The 16,248-nt window shown below is 40.3% G+C and overlaps 1 protein-coding gene across 1 annotated transcript in view; it reads right to left on the bottom strand.

Annotated features, from left to right (window-relative positions):
* Positions 1-16,248, bottom strand: part of LOC122794996 (tumor necrosis factor receptor superfamily member 1B-like) — a 139,304-nt gene that overhangs the window by 97,626 nt on the left and 25,430 nt on the right. The gene's annotated exons all lie outside the window — the stretch shown is intronic.

Here is a 16,248-nt window from a genome sequence, read left to right as displayed (position 1 = left end):
CTGCATAAACATATTGGAATAGAATTTAGCTATACCTACAGTTAAATGACGTATGGATCTGAACTTGTGGTTACTGAGGTGTGTTCCTGTGATGTTGTATCTTTCAGCTTTTCCCGGTTAGGGATCGCCACAGAGGAACTCCGGTCCGCTAATGATTGGCAGTAGATTTTTACGTACCGACTTGCCAGGCCTGACGCACAACCTTCAACAAAGGTACGCCCATTCACGCATGTCTCCACACAGAAGACGCTTTAGCTGAGAATCGAACAGGACAACATCTTACTGTGAGGTGACGCACCACCAAATATTTAAATCAGTAGATCCAAGGGAATGAAGCTGTTTGCTCAACATTGCTTCATGAACAAATGGGAATAGTCTGGTGGCATAAATACTCAACAAAATCATATTCTTCCTTCCTAAACCAGCATGTGAAGCAAAGATTTATGATGAAGAAAACAACATGTAAAGCCAGTTAATCCCTTCTCCTACCACCAATAAACAATAGCTTTCCTGTCCTTCATCCTCTACCAGCACAGCTCGTTTAATGTTTACTTCTGGGGAATGCCTGATGGAGGCAGGTGCTATACAGACATAGGTGGGAAGAGGTTGTCAGGTAGTTGGAACATTTGTGAGGGAGAATGATATTAACCCACTAATGTTATAAGCAAACGGATAGCTTTTACATGAAGAAAATAAATGAAAGATTTGGCTTTCTATTCTGTTAGTGTTATAAGTCAACACAATTGTCATTGGGGCCTTACAGAATTACTGTATTTTAATTAAAATAATAATTTAGCTTGAACCGTTAGAAGTCCAGACTCAGGGGTGTATCTGAGGTGAGACAAATGTGGAAGTTGCCTGGCATGCAAAGGTTTGGGGCATGATCAGCAGATCCTGATTGGTCTTCAGTGCATACCAGCATATATAAGTGCCGGTACTGTAGGTAGAAAAAAAGCAACTATACCTCTGTTTACTGTTTAGTGACTGTTCACTCAGCTGATTCATTCATGTCTGAATTAATCGGTCTAGAAGGTTATTTTGAATAAAGAAAAACTAAAGAGAACAGCACACTGTGAATGAATTTAACCCCGCTCCCAATCAAAAAAAAAAAACAATAAACCCCCTCTTAAAATCACCATCCAGTCAAAACAAGTGTTAGATAATCCTCAAAAATACAAATGTTTAAGCATTCTCCCATTCATAAGTTACCAACATAGAGCAGCTTTGAAACTGGATATATATTTAAAATCTGCCCTGCCTGCAAACATTTCTTTCTTCATTCAAACTTTGCAGTGTCAGTGGCCCCATAGGTAGCATACTCTCCCTTAATCTACTTTATGGCTAATTTTCTGAGGGCCTGTCTCCCAAAAAAAAAAATCCTTTCCCTTCAGCCATTTAGCAAATTATGACATACATTCTTGAAACATACATTTGAATGGGGAAGAGTAAAACACCCTTCCCCCAACACACCCAGAACAATGGAAGATATTCATAGGACTGTGCTGCATGTACCAAATGCTCCCCAAAATATCTCTTCACAGTTTCAGGAAAGGATAATACTGGTAGAATATTACTACATTTCTTAAACGCTACATCTCTCATGTTGACTACCATAATGGTTTATAAATCAATGAGTGGTTAATAATAGTGGGAACGTCTCTAGGAAAAGGACTTTTTAGGGCAGTAGAATACCCTTTACAGTTCTTTGCTCACCATAATATAAGCAGAGAGTTAAGATATACAATGAAAAGGGTCCTAAGGTTTGACCCTTTCCTACAGACTAGGAGTCAACCACAGATTCACATATCTCACAGACATCTTACACTCTTTGCATCCCTGTTGGAGAGCAGAAAGTGTTATCCCTTTAAGTGAGTAAATAAAGACAGTCAAAGTGCACAAAAATGATTCACTGAGTGAGCAAGCAAAGTGCTTTGAGGGACAGAATCAGAGACCCTGGACTGGTAGTTCTGGTTTACAGAACTATACAGTACAGAACTACACTGTTCTAGTTTCTAGGGAAAAAAATGCCATTATAAGTAAACGTCTGTCATCATCAACTGATTTTGTACAAATGTTTGCTTCAAGTTCTACTGTATACATGGACATTTTCACCAAAAGATACTGTAAAAGCTGCTGGTATTACTCGGACATTATAGCATTTACAGGTTTGCTGTTGTCATTAACCACCAATGCTGTGTATTTTACATCTGCGATAACATACAGTAAGTAGACATCTGTAAGTACAAACCAACATGTAAAGTCCATTATTAATTAGGAAAATACAAGGAAGTGGTTTATGTACACTCCCTGTGAAAAAAATGAGGTAAGACAGTGTTTAGGGAAATTCCATTATTAACTGTTGCTCTAGTCTGGCTGCACACAGACATGGTAAACTTAATACGTGTTGACATCTACATGGTTACAGCCACCGAAATGTCAGTGATTTCCTGCTTTCCTACATCAGTATGACATTGCTGATAAAAAAAAAAAAAAAAAACAATAGATGCATAGAAAATGCCCTTCCACTCACTCAGTGATTTAAGGCAGTACAGAGAAATCCAGTTATACTAAGATACTTCTGATGCTAGAGAGAATATATACTCATCACTTGATCTGACGCATGGCTTCTACATACAAATCAGAAAGCAAAACTGCAGATTTCCATCAGCCCACCAGCTTTCACTTGATGAGGTTTCTGAATCTCTAAGCTATAAAATGATGCTAGGTGCTGGGTTATGGGATATAAGTGCATTATAGACAGAGATGTTGTGGCATGCATAACTATGTATATTAAGCTCAACATCCATTACATTACTGCCTCCATGTGCAGAGATATCAAAGTGACATCTGATTAAAGAGCCTTAGTTTGTAAGCTAAGATGTGTAAATTGCCAACTCTTGGGCATGAGATTATATCACATTCAGAAACATCGGATAATAATATACTTTTCATAGGTTCATAGATTAGTACTAAGCTAACTACCCTTGTGAGCCATTTTAAGCTAGCCAATTTTCCCTTGTGAGACTCAAACCCTGCACCTTGTGTTTGTAAGGCAAACACCTTAACCATTAGGCCACTCTCTGTTATTATTCATTAACTTTTCTTTGAAATGGGCAGGATGTCCATCCACAGAGTACTTGTATTGTGAAATGTAATTATTACTATTTTTGAATGGTATGAAACTCACTATGCATGAAAGCTTGCTTCCCTATGTGAAGAAGAGTAGTGGGTGCTAATTAACTGGCCTGGAGTCACCACATTGCTAGGAGCCTAATCAAGAAAGTCCACTCTGCAAGCCCTTTTCTTTGGAGGACATGGATGTCTGTGTAGTGACTGAGACATCATTTAAGTCCACTAGCAGTACTCTGGTTCTGCACAATGTCTCGGTCTTCATCTAGAGGAGACTGTTATCAAGGCTGGTAATGTAGCATGATTCCCTAGATCTTCTTCATGTCCAACTCACAGCGAGAAAAGTCCTTTACCATATTTTAGCTAACTAGCTTCAGAATGCCCTCTATAACCCAGGAATGCCATTGCACCTACTTATCCAAACTGGAGTCACTCAGAAGTAAACCCAATACCATCTTCCTGGGTAACTTCAACTGCTCAGCAATAGACTGGGAAACATATACCACTGCAAGTGTGCAAACCTAGAGATTTCTGGAATTTGTTAACACAAATGTTGTGGACCAACTAGTCAGAGTACCCACTTGGGGAAACAACATCTTTGACTTTGTCCCCACAAATAAGCAGAAATTATGCTCAATCCCGTGTATAACACCCTCACTCATCAGGTCCGACCACAAAGCAGTCTCCTTTGAAATAAAACTGTCTCTGGAACTTTTAGAAATTTCTCCAAGGCAAACCTCTGACTTCTAAGCAATACCCTGTCAAGTTTCAAATTCCTCAAAACCCAGAAAACTCTACTGCTTATGCAGTAGTGTACACCGTTAACTTATATCTGCATGTAAATAACTGCAGGGAAGCAGCTGTACCCACTAGAAACAAGCACAGAGCAAATCTAAAAACAAACCTCCCTGTTAGAACCACATTATCCCAAGCTTTATAACAAAAGGAAGAAGCTTGTGGCCAAAAATAAAAAGTGCGACATCCAATATGTTAGAAAGCCCATCATTAAATTAAATAAAACATGCAGGAATCTAATTAAAACCATCAAGACTAAATGTAAGGCAGACACAGCCACACAGGCCAAGGACAATCACAAGACTTATTCAGCTATGTTTGTAATCTCAAAAGTGGCATACAGCTGTGCATTGAACTGATTATGAATGACGCCACCTATACTGAATTAAAGATACAGCAAACCTGCTGACTGATAAATTCATCTCCAACTTCATGCCCTCAAACACCTGAAAATCTGACAAGTAATAACAAAATCCAATATGCCTCCAGCTACCACTCATGACCAAGTCCTGAAAGCTCTCTCAAAAGCCAAAAGTACTGACAATATCTCTGGATGTAGCCTAGATAGCATGAAGTATGACTTATCTATGCCTCTAAGAATTCTGTTCAGCCTCAGTCTCGAAAAGGGCTTTGTACCAAACAAACAGAGGACAATGACAGTCATACCCCCTGCACAGGGGTGTGCCATCCGCAGACCCAAGTAACTATGCCCCCAATAAATGTGACCGGGCTCATATGTACAGAAAGACTTATTATGGAATTAAGGACATAGGAAACCTCCAAACAATGGACCAGTCCCAGTATGGTTCCAACAAAAGCAGGTCATGCTTACTTAACCTGGTGGAATTTTTTGAAAGACACACCAAAGCAACAGGGGCACCTCGTGCTATTGGGCGGCAGAACTGCAGCCCTCCCAGCTCTACAAAAGAAAGAAAAAATAAAAAACAAACGCAAGTCCTGGAACTCACGCATGTGTACTCACGGCATTTCCAAAGTCTCGGAACTCACGCATGCATACTCGCAGCATTTCCCCAGTCCGGACTGCTACTGAACCAGTCCAGAGCATCTGCACAGAATCCAGACTGCTGGTGAGACAGTCTGGATTAGGAAGACAGCCTGCAACAGCAAAGATCCCAGAAGTCTATGCATTTACAACTGCATAGACTGGAAGGGGATCAGACTGCAATGTATGCAGGCTGGAGCCTGCTCTCGCTGGAAAGACAGGACTTTGCCTTTCTTGTGGGGCTTTCATTTTGAAATTGGAGCTTGGCTGGCTGGAAATAATGAAGCAGCTGCAGGTTTTGCACTGAAACTTTTTGCAGGTACTTTGTTTATACTAACTAGCAGAAGGGTGTGGGTGTGTGCGTATGTGTGTGTGTGTGTGTGTGTGTGTGTGTAAAATGCCCCAGTAACTAGAAAGAAGGCAGGAAATATACCTGAAGGCTAAACTCAAACCTTGTACCTTGGGAGTAGATAGCAAGAACTTGAATTCCCTACCCACTACCACTTCTGAAATTTTGCCTCATATTTTTTGCTCTGTTCCTCATAAAATCTGTGTTTTTTCTGGATTTTGAATTCACTAAATAATGACAGACTTTTGAATTTCAGACTTCATATTCTTCAGAAAGTACATGGCAACACAAAGCCTTTTATTCTAGCAAGTTTCTGTTTATAAGATCAATATTTGAAATTTGTCCCTATTTTTGGGGCTGTGTTCCCCCATTATTAGTTTTGCCCAGATTGTTTGTGCTAACAGGTTGAGAGCTATGGTGAGAACTGAATTCAATTAATATGTTTGGGGGCTGTATTCCCCCATTATTGGTTTTGTCTAGGTGTTTTGAGCAAAGACGTTGAGAGCTATGGTGAGAACTGAATTCACTAAATGACAGCAATTTAAGTTTCAGTCTGTCTTTCAAGAAACAGCTGATTTGGAATAGTGGTATGTTGCTCTGACTATAGTGCACAGGGTCCTGGGTCCAAGGCTTAGCAGTGAAATGCATGGTGGTAACACAGCATTTTATTCTAGCAACGTTCCAATATTATGCAAATGTGTTCCTAGTTTTGGGGCTTTTGTCCCCCCCCAATACATTTTGGCTTTTTCCAGATTTCCTGTGCTTCAACGTTGAGAAATACAGTTGAGTCTTGAGTGCATTTTACAAGGAGCTGAGAGCTTGAAGAGAAGTTTAGTGCTGCTTATGCTATGTCTGCTTGCATTGTTAATAGCACAACAGGTAGTGTTCTTACTTTTGATGCAGAAGACTGTGGGTTCTACTCTGACAGTATATATATGCATTACTGATACTGTACTGTGTTGTACTTTTAAAGGGGGTGGATGCTGCAGTTCTGAGAATGTCCTCTTTGGTGGAGATACCTAGTAACGATAAACCGGTTATCAGTTTGCCATCTATTCCCTATTGCAATATTACTAGCTTATCATTTTTAATGTAGCACAGGCAATTTATTTCTCAAGAGCAACAGGCACTTTATTTGTAGATGAAACAATGAAATATAAAGTTGTTTGATAAGCAGCAACCTCTTCATTAGTTTCAGATCTCTTTAATGTGGAATTATTTAGATGACTTTTACTTCTGCAGAGACTGTGCATATTTACTGATACTGGTGGATTGTAGAAGTTTGAGCAGACTTTTATGATGGAAATGTTCTGAATTGGACAGTTTTGTCATTATTGGTGCATGCATTTTGCTTCATTGTTTACTGGAAAAATGTTCAAAACTTCTTCATCTTCTTCTTTCGGCTGCTCCCGTTAGGGGTCACCACAGTGGATCATCAGTTTCCATTTCTTCCTGTCCTCTGCATCTTGCTCTGTCACACCAATCACCTGCATGTCCTCTCTCAAAACATCCATAAAACTTATCTTAGGCCTTCCTCTTTTCCTGTTACCTGGCAGCTTCATCCTTAGCATCTTTTTCCCAATATACTCTGCATCCCTCCTCAGCACATGTCCAAACCAACGTAGCCTTGTCTCTCTGGCTTTGTTTCCAAACCTTCCAACCTGGGCTGACCCTCTAATATACTTATTCCTAATCCTGTCCACCCTCGTCACACCCAGTGCAAATCTTAACATCTTTAACTCTGCCACGTCCAGCTCTGACTCCTGCCTTTTTGTCAATGCCACTGTCTCCAACCCATATAACATAGCTGGTCTCACTACCCTCTTGTGGACCTTCCCTTTCACTCTTACTGGTACTCGTCTGTCACAAATCACTCCTTACACTCTTCTCCACCCACTCCATCCTGCCTGTACTCTCTTCTTCACCTCTCTTCCACACTCACCATTACTCTGAACTGTTGATCCCAAGTATTTAAACTCATCCACCTTCGCCACCTCTACTCCCTGCATCCTCACCATTCCTCTATCCTCCCTCTCATTCACACACATATATTCTGTCTTAGTCCTGCTGACCTTCATTCCTCTTCTCTCTAGAGCATATCTCCACCTCTCCAGGGTCTTCTTCACCTGTTCCCTACTCTCACTACAGATCACAATGTCATCTGCAAACATCATAGTCCATGGGGACTCCTGTCTGATCTCGTCTGTCAACCTGTCCATCACTATTGCAAATAAGAAAGGAAAAATGTTCAAAACAATAAATTTAAAATGCCCTATAACAACCATACTGTATTATATAAGGAATATAATTTAATACAATCAGGAAGGTATATCAAAGAACACATGTACGTTTCCTGTGCAAGGGGCCTATGATTTGAAAACAGCCCAGAGTTAATCTTTATCTGCCACTGGCCAGATGTATTTTCTTTGAATGTGGGTTTCGATGCTGTTTCAATAAATGTGAGTTTCAAGGCCAGAGAAGTTTTAATGCTAAGTATATTTTCATTGTGAAATTGCATTGCTTTGTTTAACAGATGTCTATTAGTGTTTGTGCTGTAAAATGTAAAATAAAACTTTTAAATGAAATACAAATCATCATAGAAGTAAAGCAGTATGCACATTACAGAGTTTATAGTAAATGGGGTGAAATAGCCAAGTAATGGGACATTGGAATTGCTGCAGGGGGAAGCCCCATTCGACTGTGATTTTGTGAGCAGGAAGGATGGCAAACTCAGCCCTGGCTGAACTATACCTCTCAACTGTCCAGATTTTTGCAGAATGAATAGATTTTTGCTTCTTATTTTTTGGTTTATTCCTCATAACATTTGTGGTTTTCTGGCAAATCATTTAGGAATGAAGTCACTAAATAATGACAGACATTGCGTTTCAGACTTCATACCCTTCAGAAAAATGCATGCTAAAGCAAGACCTGTTATTCTGCCAACTGTCTAAGTTTATACAAGAGCAATTGTTAGTACTGTTTGCATGTTCCCCCAATATATTTGGCCTTGTGCAGATTTCCTAAGTTAAGATGTTGAGAGGTATGAGCAAATAAATCACTTTATAGAATTAGGTATATCTAAACCTCTCAACTGTTCCCAATTTTGGCTCAGAATGTTGCTCTCTCCTAATAGTCCCTCTGCAAAATGGAAAATTTGGAAGAAAATGTGGAGGATTTACAATTAATAAATAACTGTAATGATCAGAGTAATAGATTACTTTTAATTTCAGGAATGCATGCAGATTCTCTTATTTTGTCAGCTGCTCAAGTTAAAAGTATTAATATTAAAAAAGTATCCCTTCTTTGACAGGTTCAAGATATAAGATATAAGTGTGCAGAATATCCTCCCATCCAAGGTAGACACAAGTACTACAGTGGCTTTTCCTCTGTCCTTGATTTTGCAGAATGTTGTGGTTTTCTGTCATATTTTTATACTGTTGATTTATACTTATTATTCAGAAAATGCATGTTGTTGCAGTACCTGTTGGTCTGTGTTTAACTAACAATGCTTTAATGACCATCAGGTAAGCTTGTCTGAGACTGTAAGATACAAGTAAGCTTTAATAAGCATACTGTGAAAGAATTACCAACATTGAAAGCCTTTTTGTTGTTGCCATGCAGAGAATATTTACATAACTAGATTGCGTATAAGCCTTGGTATTGAACTGCATATGACAGTATTTGTAATAAAGGACAGGATTACAGCATTTTAAGAAGTTCATTACATTTGTTGGAGACTTGCAGTCATCTTTGCAGGCTTTAACTGTAAACTAAACAGAATTCCAATCTATCATGTGTGTTCCATAACTTGTGCAGTAATCCTTTAAGCAATTTATCTTGTGCTTGTTTCTTGTTTGCTGTTCATTTTTTACTTTGATCATGTTTTCCCCATGAAACAAGTAGATAGTTTTTGTCACGCAGCAGGTCTTTTTTGGATAAGAAACATTTTTACAACTGGGGGTATCACAGAGATTGCTACTTTCAGCATGTTACTTGGTACTTTTATAAAGCTGAATATAAATTATAATTAGAACTGCAGTGCAAGGAGAAGTGGTTTGAGTTGAGTGCTGCTTGTTTTTTATACTTGATTTTGACTGGCATTCCAGTAATGTAGTTAAAAAGTAATTTATTTTTTCATGCCTCACAACTGTTTTGTTTCCATCTAGATATTAAGTAAACTGTCATGTAGCCAATGCATTGAAATATTTTTTCTTCTACACTTCATTTTGTCTTGATTGGACTATTCTAATGATGGTTTGGCACCCAGGCAGGGTATTTAATTAAAGTCCCAGTTTTTGCGGTGTTTAGCATAGCCCCATCCTTTCTGGTTGGCCACACCCCTTCCCATTGGCCCCACCCTTTCATATGTCTCCTGCAGTCCCCCTTTGATTTGAAGCCACCAGCTGCCACTGCAAAGCAATGGACAAAAGCAGATGGGACAAACTGCCTACCTAGACCTGGCCAAAGCTTTTGACATAATATTCCACTCAGGCATTGTATGAAAGCTTCCTAAATTAGGAATAATCCTGACGTTATCTGTTGGATTGACAACTGGTGCACAGATAGGACACAGGAAGTCAAGACAGGAGAAGCTACTTCCACAAAAAGGGCAGTCAGTAGCAGAGTTTCACAGGGTTAGGGGCTTATATTGTGGCATCATTGTCAATGATGGTAATATGCTGGTCAGTGCTATGGTCATACCAGCCTGAGGTACATAGTCTGAAAGCTCTGTAATGTCTCTCTCTTACTATAGCTCAGGGAGGTGCATCTCAGGCCAATTACACCTACATGGACTATGATGGAATCATACTGGTACCTGCGGCATAATGACTTGAGTTTGCCTATGATTTGGTGTATCCTGGCTCCAGATTATTTATTTATTTGTCATTTGTTAACTGGGTCAGTCCAACTAGGCGGCAGCCCTTTTTCAGCAGAGGCCCTTGGAGAAAAGCTGCAAGTTGTACATGTAACAAAAGTAATCAAATGATAGAGTAAACAAAAACATTTAGAGTTAACAAATATGACAAAACAGTCAGAGAAACAAACAAAACATGATAGAACATGTACAGTGACTTAAAGCATACTAGAGTTCAAAAGTTACATACAGTACTAAGAAGTTTGTCTTTTCGGCTTTTCCCGATTAGGGGTCGCCACAGCGGAACTCCGGTCTGCTAATGATTGGCAGTAGATTTTTATGGTGCCAAGTTGCCAGACCGACACCCAACCTTCAGCGAAGAAGAAAAACTAAAAAATGGTCACACACATGCAAAATAAACTAAACAAATAAATTAGAAATGTACACTATATACAGGAGATAATTCCAAAGTACAAAACCACCACCGTAACAGGTACAAGCATGCAAAATCTGAAGGTAATGCTACTCAATGCTAGAAGTCTAAACCTCAAAATGCACTCTCTCGAGGCACTCCTAAAAATGGAGAACATCGATATCTGTGCAGTAACTGAGACCTGGTTCAAGGCTCCAGAGAGCACCCCTGCAATACCAGGCTACAACTCTTACCACACTTTTCGGCCACCAAACCAGGACCGAAACACTAAAGGTGGAGGAGTGTCAATATTCACCAAGGATATTCACACCACCAGGCTAGTTGGCCAACACAATGTGTCTGAAATTCTCCAAGTGCAACTAACACTAGGTAAGACTGCAATCCAAATTGTAGCTTGCTACATATCACCCACCATACCCCAAGATTCTCACTACACCTTTCTAAACATACTGGAAAATATTAAGATAGAACCAGACACCCTAATACTGGGTGATTTTAACTACCCTGCCATTAACTGGGAAAACTACTCATGCCCCAACACCTTTGCACAACGGTTCTTGGAATTCATAAATTCCAACGCCCTGGATCAACTAATCCATAGTCCCACCAGGGGCTCCAATATCCTAGACCTGGTCATTACCAACATGGGAAATCAATGCTCCATACCTATGGTCACCCCCTCGTTAGTCAGGTCTGACCATAAGCTAATCACCGTTAACATCCACATCCCACCCCCACCCCCCAGTAAAGAAACCACCATAAAAACTTCTCCAAAGCCAACTTCATGCTACTCAAGTCAGAAGTGACAAACTTCATGACACCCATGCAGACGGGAACTGAAAGTTCAACTGCTGAATCCTACACTAAGGCACTGTACGAGCACATCCACTCATGCATGAATCGTGCCATCCCAAATAGAACCAAAATGCTCTCATCCAAAAAAGGAAGCCAATCTGGTGGTCCCCTGCCATAAACAAACTTTACAACAAAAGGAAGAAACTTTTGCAGAAAAGAGGAAAATCCCAGGATGCAAAAAAACTCCCTTACTAGCCTCAGTAAGAAACTGAGATGCCTCATAAAATCCTCCAAAGCTAGTTACGAAAATAAAATTGCCAAAGATTCCAAAGACAACCACAAAGCATTCTATAACTATGTCAAGAATCTAAATGGCAATGCTCAGATCTGCTCTGAGCTAAAAACAGAATGGCATTAAATATACTGATCCGAAGGATATTGCCAATATCCTGGCAGATCGATTCAGTGCCAACTTCACCCCCCTCTCACCCCCTAAATGGCCCATCTCAATACCGGAAGATTGCTAAATTCCAGTAATAATGGCCACACATGTACAAAACGCACTCTCTAAAGCCAAGAATACAGCATCCATGGGACCAGATGACATCCTGGGCTGTGTACTACATGAACTACAATATGAACTGGCACCTCACCTAAGTGTCATGTTTAATCATAGCCTCACCTCAGGTTTCATGCCCACTGAGTGGTGTAGAGCTACAGTTATCCCAATCCACAAGGGGGGATCCACCTTGGATCCCAGAAACTACCATCCCATCAGTCTGACAAGCCTTATCTGCAAGGCCATGGAGCGTATTATCATGGAACTTATAAACAAAGACATTGGCAACCTTCAAACCCTGGACCCCACCCAGTTTGGGTTTGTGAAGGGCTGATCTTGTCTCCTGAACCTGATTGACTTCTTTGAATCAGTCTCCAGAGCCATGGACAAGGGTAAGGTGGTCCACACAGCCTATCTAGACCTTGCCAAAGCCTTTGACACCATCCCCCACTCTAGAATCATAGATAAACTTACTAAGTTGGGCATTAATTCCTATGTCACCCAATGGGTTGCTAAATGGCTTACTGATAGAACCCACACTGTAAAAGTAGCCGACTCCAAATCCAGCTCCAGACAAGTGACAAGTGGAGTACCTCAGGGTTCAGTCCTGGGGCCGCTCTTGTTTGGCATCTACTTCTCTGAAGTACAGGTCAACACTAAGGGACTCTGGCTAACAAAGTTTGCAGATGACTGCAAACTGGGAGCCATTATTGAATCCCAAATGATGTGGATACTCTACAAAAGGGCCTTACAGAAACAGATGCTTGGTGCCAGAGCCATGGGCTCAAGCTCAATGCCAAGAAATGTATTGTTATCCCCTTTGGGAAAAACATGTATCCATGAATTACCATATAGGTGGCAGTACACTAAACACAGAAAGTGTGATAAGAGACTTAGGGACACAGGTGGACAGTGGTCTCACCTTCGATAACCACATCGCCACAACAGTCAGGAAATCCTTCTATGTGGCACACCTCATCACGAAGGGCTTTTCATCCAGAAAAAAGGAGGTCATTGTCCCACTGTACTCATCCCTCATTAGACCCATTATAGAATACAACGCCCCATTTGGTATGTACCTCTCAAGACATCTGCAACAGCTAGAAAGGCCTCAGAAATACCTCACTAAAAGAATCACAGGCCTAAAGCAGATGCCCTACGCTGACCACCTTAAAAAAACTCCAGCTATACTCTGTTGCATATCGTCTACTCAGAGGTGATCTCTGCTTAACATACAAGGCCATGTCAAACCCAGAGCTGTTGGACATGCTACACTTAAAGAAATCCCAATCCCTCAAAGCTACACGCTCCAGGGATCTAAACCTTGTCATCACAATAAACAAAACATGCTGGAGGGATAGGTTCCTGACCCAGAGACTCCCCAGACTCTGGAATAGATTACCCATACATGTCAAGCAGAGTGCCTCTTTGAACCTCTTCAAGAGGAACCTTGACGATTGGATGGGAGAAAGGAAATTCACCCCAGGGATCACGTCAGTCGCCCTGCCAGACAGGGGTCCAGGAAAGTAAATAATGTGGGAAGAAATAGCCAGGGAATTGTTATGTCTAGGCTTGTATAGGCCCTAGGGCTGATAGCCTAGTACCAACCTATGAACCTATGAACTATATACAGGAGATAATTCCAAGAGACAGATCACTATCCACGTCTACAGTGCTGTAGGTTGTAAGAAAAATTGACTATTAGCAGATTTGTAAGAGAGAGAGCAGAGATGGTTGCTGCAAGAGTATCAGAGGAGTATAAGAGGAGGAAAAGATAGGGTTAAGTTGGGTGATTGCATAAGCATGACCATGACTTACGAAGGGTATGCTTTAGTGCTATTTTAAAAGAGTTAGGGCTTGGGATCAATCTAACACTAAGTAGTAGTTTATTCCAGGTATTTGCCACTGAGTAGCTATAGAGGACTTTGCCAATATTTTTGTTGGGCACATATACTTGCATAAGCAACTACCTGCTATCGTCTCCTTGCTCAGTATGGTTAGAGGGGCATCAGAATATTTTATGATCCTATGATGAGACTTCTGAGAAGTGTGCTTGCTTGTCTTAGGGGTTTAGTGTTTGGGGCTCCACTGAAAGTAACAATATGTGTTGCGTTAGGCGTTATTTTTTAAAGTGCCTTTGAAGCATAGCTTTGACAGCGGATGGTCTAAGCAATACTTGTTGTTCAGGAAGATTGCTTTTAAGTGCCTCAGCATACATTAGTCCATGTGTGTGTTGTGTGGTAAGTAAGGTGGGTACTGTGTGCATGGTTTTGACAATCTGATATCAACTTGTATGCGAGAGTTTAGCCTCCTGTGTCATTGTGTAAGTACACCTCTCACATACTGTGTTTGTTTCTTTAAGGATTAAGTGGTTGTCAGTAAACATGATACAATTGCTACATTGTCTCAAGATGCCTATATCCACCAAACTGGCTTACAGGGAAGTTAGAAAATTGCATATCCCTACTGTGCAGTACTTTAATTTGTGAACTACAAGGGGGTGGTGTATTGAGGTTAGAAGGCCATTAAGGGTGCTTTGTTTTGTGCAGACTAATAAGAGTTCTTTATTGGGACAGATTAGGCCAAACTGTAACAAATGCTACTAACTTTAATGTTTACACAATACAGAATTCTACTAAATCTCTCGATATTGCTACTCAGCTCTCAGCTGCTGTAAATTTGTCAGACAATAATGTAATTGCACTATATTGCTGCTTTACAAATTATGGTTTTATGGATTGTTCTACAGATAAAATTTTCTTTCTAGGTGTTTCCTACTGTAAAGGGCACTAACTCATGCAAACGTGCAAAATTTATAGCAGCACACAAAAAACTAAATAATGAGACCTCTAGCCAATATAATGACTACACTAAGAGTCCTTTTGTATATTTCAAAACTTAAATAAACCAGGCAAACACTTCCTGGCACAAGATGAATAAACCCAGTCCTCGTCTTGTACTGTAAAAACACTGTAGAAGAGACCCACAAGCGCAGTGTTAACACAAACCACTTAACTAGATGGAAACCCCTTGTACACAATTTCAAGATAGTAACAGTGAGAGGAAAAGTCATTTTAAAAAAATTCAGTGAAATGTATGCATAAAAGCAGTAAACAAAAGTGATTGCTCAAATTAACTTAAGTGCGATTTAGCAATCAAACGTTCTTAACTTTGGATACAAGTAAAACACTTCTGGAATGCAAGCTAGGACTGCAAGCTTTACTCAGCTCCAGGAAAGTGAGCAGAATGTAGTAAAGTAGGTTTACTTAAGACCAATACTGGTTTGCTGGGTGGACACAGTGTCACTGATCTATGGAAAACAATGGATGGAAAGAGTACATAAATAGCTTATACAACAGTCAATAGCAATGAAAGAGGAAAGGGAAGGACTTTTGAAATCAGATAATCATAAGGGGTGGAGGGCAAACACAGCCTTATAAAACAACAACAGAAGGGTGGGTAAAACAAACCTTTTCCCTGTCCCTATTCAAAAATAACTTAGATCGATGGATGGGTGTAAGGACATTTGCCCCATGACTGCCCCCTGTACTACTAATAGACAGAGACAGTGCCAAAATGCCCCGTCCTGTAACAGGGTCCTCTTTCATTACTCAACAATAGAACCCTAGAAACATTCATTTCATAGATGGGAAATAAAAATCATGGTAAGGGTATTCTGAACACTTAATGGGATAAAGCAGCTATTCCTAAATGGCCCTTTAGGACAGGTATCTTAGTATTTGAATTGTTTTGACTGCTGTTTTAGCTACTTTTCTGTATATATATATAACAAAATTACCTTTCCTGTAACTAGTGTAGTCCAGATTCAGATTTACTGCATCCAGGACTGTATGTAAGCTTCTGAGCCCCCCCCCCCCCAAGCTTTCTGTGTTGGAGGGAAGCCTTCTAGCTTATCAGTGGGAGTGGTAAGCACTAGGTAACCTATCTACCACATAAGGAGTGGTTCTGGCCCAGAAATTGTAGTTATTGGCCGTTTGGGCAGTTTTTCCATCTCTCTCGACTTTCTGATTTAAAAGCCCACATTTCACTTGTTTCCCCCCTTTCCTGTAACTAGTTTAGTCCAGATACAGATTCTTACTTTTAGCACTTGAATGTGCTTATTCGTGATCAGCACTTGTTCAGAACTTGTAAGCACTAAATAACCTACTAATTACTACAGCACTCAACCTTCCTCATTACCTAGAGGAAAACAGTTTTGGTACTTACTTTCCTCACTTGCTTAGAGAAAAACAGCTCTTGTACTCACTTTCCTCACTTATCTAGAGGAATATAGTTTTTTTATTCAGGCATGTCCAAGGGTCAGCTCCCA

This window comes from Protopterus annectens, chromosome 2.part1 (assembly GCF_019279795.1).
Source record: "Protopterus annectens isolate FY-2018-M chromosome 2.part1, PAN1.0, whole genome shotgun sequence".
Classification (NCBI taxonomy): Eukaryota; Metazoa; Chordata; order Ceratodontiformes; family Protopteridae; genus Protopterus; species Protopterus annectens.
The sequence above is the reverse complement of the archived record's forward strand: the minus strand, read 5'-3'. Positions and strand labels throughout refer to the sequence as shown.